The sequence below is a fragment of the Neoarius graeffei genome, chromosome 23 (genome assembly GCF_027579695.1).
Source record: "Neoarius graeffei isolate fNeoGra1 chromosome 23, fNeoGra1.pri, whole genome shotgun sequence".
NCBI classification, from domain to species: Eukaryota; Metazoa; Chordata; class Actinopteri; order Siluriformes; family Ariidae; genus Neoarius; species Neoarius graeffei.
This window is the reverse complement of record NC_083591.1, coordinates 55,750,938-55,756,626: the sequence shown is the minus strand read 5'-3', so window position 1 is coordinate 55,756,626 and position 5,689 is coordinate 55,750,938.

Genomic DNA, 5,689 nt, shown 5'->3' with positions numbered 1-5,689 from the left:
CATCTCTGAAAGACAGAGAGTGAGTCTTTGTGAGGTGTGTGTGTGTTAGTCACAGTGAAAGAGGTGTGGTCTAAGTGTGTGTGTGTGTGTCAGTCTTGGTGGAGGAGATGTGGTCTAAGTGTGTGTGTGTCAGTCTTGGTGAAGGAGGTGTGGTCTAAGTGTGTGTGTGTGTGTGTGTGTGTGTCACTCAGCATGAAAGAGGTGTGGCCTAAGTGTGTGTGTCAGTCTTAATGAAAGAGGTGTGGCCTAAGTGTGTGTGTGTGTCAGTCTTGGTGAAGGAGGTGTGGTCTAAGTGTGTGTGTGTGTGTGTGTGTGTGTGTGTGTGTGTGTGTGTGTCACTCAGCGTGAAAGAGGTGTGGCCTAAGTGTGTGTGTCAGTCTTAATGAAAGAGGTGTGGCCTAAGTGTGTGTGTGTCAGTCTTGGTGAAGGAGGTGTGGTCTAAGTGTGTGTGTGTGTGTGTGTGTGTGTGTGTGTCAGTCAGCGTGAAAGAGGTGTGGCCTAAGTGTGTGTGTGTCAGTCTTGGTGGAGGAGATGTGGTCTAAGTGTGTGTGTGTGTGTGTGTGTGTGTGTGTGTGTGTCAGTCTTGGTGGAGGAGGTGTGGTCTGTGTGTGTGTCAGTCTTGGTGAAGGAGGTGTAGTCTAAGTGTGTGTGTGTGTGTGTGTGTGTCACTCAGCATGAAAGAGGTGTGGCCTAAGTGTGTGTGTGTCAGTCTTGGTGAAGGAGGTGTGGTCTAAATGTGTGTGTGTGTGTCAGTCAGCGTGAAAGAGGTGTGGCCTAAGTGTGTATGTCAGTCTTGGTGAAGGAGGCGTGGTCTAAGTGTGTGTGTGTGTGTGTGTGTCACTCAGCGTGAAAGAGGTGTGGCCTAAGTGTGTGTGTCAGTCTTAATGAAAGAGGTGTGGCCCAAGTGTGTGTGTGTCAGTCTTGGTGAAGGAGGTGTGGTCTAAGTGTGTGTGTGTGTGTGTGTGTGTGTGTGTCACTCAGCGTGAAAGAGGTGTGGCCTAAGTGTGTGTGTCAGTCTTAATGAAAGAGGTGTGGCCTAAGTGTGTGTGTGTCAGTCTTGGTGAAGGAGGTGTGGTCTAAGTGTGTGTGTGTGTGTGTGTGTGTGTGTGTGTGTGTGTGTCAGTCAGTGTGAAAGAGGTGTGGCCTAAATGTGTGTGTGCCAGTCTTGGTGGAGGAGATGTAGTGTGTGTGTGTGTGTGTGTGTGTGTGTGTCAGTCTTGGTGGAGGAGGTGTGGTCTAAGTGTGTGTGTGTGTCAGTCTTGGTGAAGGAGGTGTGGTCCAAGTGTGTGTGTGTGTGTGTGTGTGTGTGTGTGTGTGTCACTCAGCATGGAAGAGGTGTGGCCTAAGTGTGTGTGTGTGTGTCATTCTTGGTGGAGGAGATGTGGTCTAAGTGTGTGTGTGTGTGTGTGTGTGTGTCAGTCTTGGTGGAGGAGGTGTGGTCTAAGTGTGTGTGTGTGTGTCAGTCTTGGTGAAGGAGGTGTGGTCCAAGTGTGTGTGTGTGTGTGTGTGTGTGTGTGTGTGTGTATGTGTCACTCAGCATGGAAGAGGTGTGGCCTAAGTGTGTGTGTGTCAGTCTTGGTGAAGGAGGTGTGGTCTAAGTGTGTGTGTGTGTGTGTGTCAGTCAGCGTGAAAGAGGTGTGGCCTAAGTGTGTATGTCAGTCTTGGTGAAGGAGGTGTGGTCTAAGTGTGTGTGTGTGTGTGTGTGTGTGTGTCACTCAGCGTGAAAGAGGTGTGGCCTAAGTGTGTGTGTCAGTCTTAATGAAAGAGGTGTGGCCTAAGTGTGTGTGTGTCAGTCTTGGTGAAGGAGGTGTGGTCTAAGTGTGTGTGTGTGTGTGTGTGTGTGTGTGTGTGTGTGTGTGTGTGTGTGTCAGTCAGCGTGAAAGAGGTGTGGCCTAAGTGTGTGTGTGTCAGTCTTGGTGAAGAAGGTGTGGTCTAAGTGTGTGTGTGTGTGTGTGTGTGTGTATCAGTCAGCGTGAAAGAGGTGTGGCCTAAGTGTGTATGTCAGTCTTAATGAAAGAGTTGTGGCCTAAGTGTGCGTGTCAGTCTTAATGAAAGAGGTGTGGCCTACGTGTGTGTCAGTCTGAGTGAAGGAGGTGTGGCCAAAAAGTGTGTGTATGGCAGTCATAGTGAAAGAGGTATGGTCTGTGTGTGTGTGTGTGTGTGTGTGTGTGTGTGTGTGTGTGTCACTCAGCATGAAAGAGGTGTGGCCTAAGTGTGTGTGTCAGTCTTAATGAAAGAGGTGTGGCCTAAGTGTGTGTGTGTGTCAGTCTTGGTGAAGGAGGTGTGGTCTAAGTGTGTGTGTGTGTGTGTGTGTGTGTGTGTGTGTGTGTGTGTGTGTGTCACTCAGCGTGAAAGAGGTGTGGCCTAAGTGTGTGTGTCAGTCTTAATGAAAGAGGTGTGGCCTAAGTGTGTGTGTGTCAGTCTTGGTGAAGGAGGTGTGGTCTAAGTGTGTGTGTGTGTGTGTGTGTGTGTGTGTGTGTGTCAGTCAGCGTGAAAGAGGTGTGGCCTAAGTGTGTGTGTGTCAGTCTTGGTGGAGGAGATGTGGTCTAAGTGTGTGTGTGTGTGTGTGTGTGTGTGTGTGTGTGTGTGTGACAGTCTTGGTGGAGGAGGTGTAGTCTGTGTGTGTGTCAGTCTTGGTGAAGGAGGTGTAGTCTAAGTGTGTGTGTGTGTGTGTGTGTGTCACTCAGCATGAAAGAGGTGTGGCCTAAGTGTGTGTGTGTCAGTCGTGGTGAAGGAGGTGTGGTCTAAATGTGTGTGTGTGTCAGTCAGCGTGAAAGAGGTGTGGCCTAAGTGTGTATGTCAGTCTTGGTGAAGGAGGCGTGGTCTAAGTGTGTGTGTGTGTGTGTGTGTGTCACTCAGCGTGAAAGAGGTGTGGCCTAAGTGTGTGTGTCAGTCTTAATGAAAGAGGTGTGGCCCAAGTGTGTGTGTGTCAGTCTTGGTGAAGGAGGTGTGGTCTAAGTGTGTGTGTGTGTGTGTGTGTCACTCAGCGTGAAAGAGGTGTGGCCTAAGTGTGTGTGTCAGTCTTAATGAAAGAGGTGTGGCCTAAGTGTGTGTGTGTCAGTCTTGGTGAAGGAGGTGTGGTCTAAGTGTGTGTGTGTGTGTGTGTGTGTGTGTGTCAGTCAGTGTGAAAGAGGTGTGGCCTAAATGTGTGTGTGCCAGTCTTGGTGGAGGAGATGTAGTGTGTGTGTGTGTGTGTGTGTGTGTGTGTGTCAGTCTTGGTGGAGGAGGTGTGGTCTAAGTGTGTGTGTGTGTGTGTCAGTCTTGGTGAAGGAGGTGTGGTCCAAGTGTGTGTGTGTGTGTGTATGTGTCACTCAGCATGGAAGAGGTGTGGCCTAAGTGTGTGTGTGTGTGTCATTCTTGGTGGAGGAGATGTGGTCTAAGTGTGTGTGTGTGTGTGTGTGTGTGTGTGTGTGTGTCAGTCTTGGTGGAGGAGGTGTGGTCTAAGTGTGTGTGTGTGTGTCAGTCTTGGTGAAGGAGGTGTGGTCCAAGTGTGTGTGTGTGTGTGTGTGTGTGTGTGTGTGTGTGTGTCACTCAGCATGGAAGAGGTGTGGCCTAAGTGTGTGTGTGTCAGTCTTGGTGAAGGAGGTGTGGTCTAAGTGTGTGTGTGTGTGTGTGTGTGTGTGTGTGTGTGTGTGTCAGTCAGCGTGAAAGAGGTGTGGCCTAAGTGTGTATGTCAGTCTTGGTGAAGGAGGTGTGGTCTAAGTGTGTGTGTGTGTGTGTGTGTGTCACTCAGCGTGAAAGAGGTGTGGCCTAAGTGTGTGTGTCAGTCTTAATGAAAGAGGTGTGGCCTAAGTGTGTGTGTGTCAGTCTTGGTGAAGGAGGTGTGGTCTAAGTGTGTGTGTGTGTGTGTGTGTGTGTGTGTCAGTCAGCGTGAAAGAGGTGTGGCCTAAGTGTGTGTGTGTCAGTCTTGGTGAAGAAGGTGTGGTCTAAGTGTGTGTGTGTGTGTGTGTATCAGTCAGCGTGAAAGAGGTGTGGCCTAAGTGTGTATGTCAGTCTTAATGAAAGAGTTGTGGCCTAAGTGTGCGTGTCAGTCTTAATGAAAGAGGTGTGGCCTACGTGTGTGTCAGTCTGAGTGAAGGAGGTGTGGCCAAAAAGTGTGTGTATGGCAGTCATAGTGAAAGAGGTATGGTCTGTGTGTGTGTGTGTGTGTGTGTGTGTCAATCTCAGTGAAAGAGGTGTGGCCTAAGTGTGTGTGTCAGTCTTAATGAAAGAGGTGTGGCCTAAGTGTGTATGGCAGTCTTAATGAAGGAGGTGTGGCTGAAGAGTGTGTGTGTGTCAGTCATAGTGAAAGAGGTGTGGTCTGTGTGTGTGTGTGTGTGTGTGTGTGTGTCAGTCTCAATGAAAGAGGTGTGGCCTAAATGCAGTGGTGAAAGTAGACCGGTGCGAGGCGGTGCTGCGCACCGTCAAAAGATTTAGGGCCGGTGCGTCGCACCTGTAAGAGCAGGGGCCGTCTTAACATAGAGGCATAGGTAGGCGGCTGCTTGGGGCCCCCCACCAGCGGTCGTAGTAGGGGGGGCCCCCAAACAATCTCAAAAAAAGAAAAAGCCCCTTATCATGATTCATGAAGACTTCAAAAGTATGGTACATTTTACTAATATTCCTAAGAAATACGTTGAAGTAGTAGTTAAAATGTCCAGTTCATGGTTATCTGTCCCTACACATACACCCCATATTTTCACAATGAAATGGACTAGTCCATAACGCTGCGCAGTGCAGCGCGAAAGGTAAACACATAGTGACCGGAGTCTGAACAACGCAAAAATGAAAAGGAGTTACCCAAGCGGATCAAAAAAAAAAAGAAAAAAGCGAAAAGACGCTGAGAAATATGTGACAATGCTGCCTAAGTTGGGAAACTTTTTTTACAACTACTGTTAGCAATAGAGACCGCGACAACAACGTCAACGTCATTCAAAACGTTGAACATGATGCCGGTACAGCAGCAGCTGTTGTGAAGTGGCACTAACTGAGGTGGATAACATCAAGCAAGACACGTTGTTGCCACCTTCCATCACCGACAGTGTCAACGTTGACACAAATGAGGTGGAAGAGTTATCCAGTGATGGCCATTTTGACACCGATGATGACCATATTGTTAGTTGGTGACAATTTTTTTATTATTATTTTACATTTTCCTACATCTGGTTGTGCACCATGTACGTGTGAAGACCTGTGAGAAGACATCAACAAGTAGGACTCTGTGATGTGGAGAACAATCTCTCTTTTCTCTCTCATAGACTCTCTCATTCATTCACTCACCCTCTCTGTCTCACACACACAACACTCTCTCTCTCTCACACTGTCTCATTCTCTCTCACTCACTCACTGACACATACATTCACATGGATATGGAGTTGCTTAGAGCCAAATGCCACCTCATCTCTCCTCAGTCCACACTTCTTACCTCCCCTCACTCACTCACTCACTCACTCACTCACTCTCTCTTTCACACACACACACACACACACACACACACACACACACACACACACACACACACACACACACATTCACTCACTCTCTCTTTCACACACACACACACACACACACTCATTCACTCACTCACACAAACACTAACTCACACACACTCACTCACTCACACAAACACTAACTCACACACACACACACACACACATTCACTCACTCACACAAACACTAACTCACACACACACACACACTCACTCACTCACAC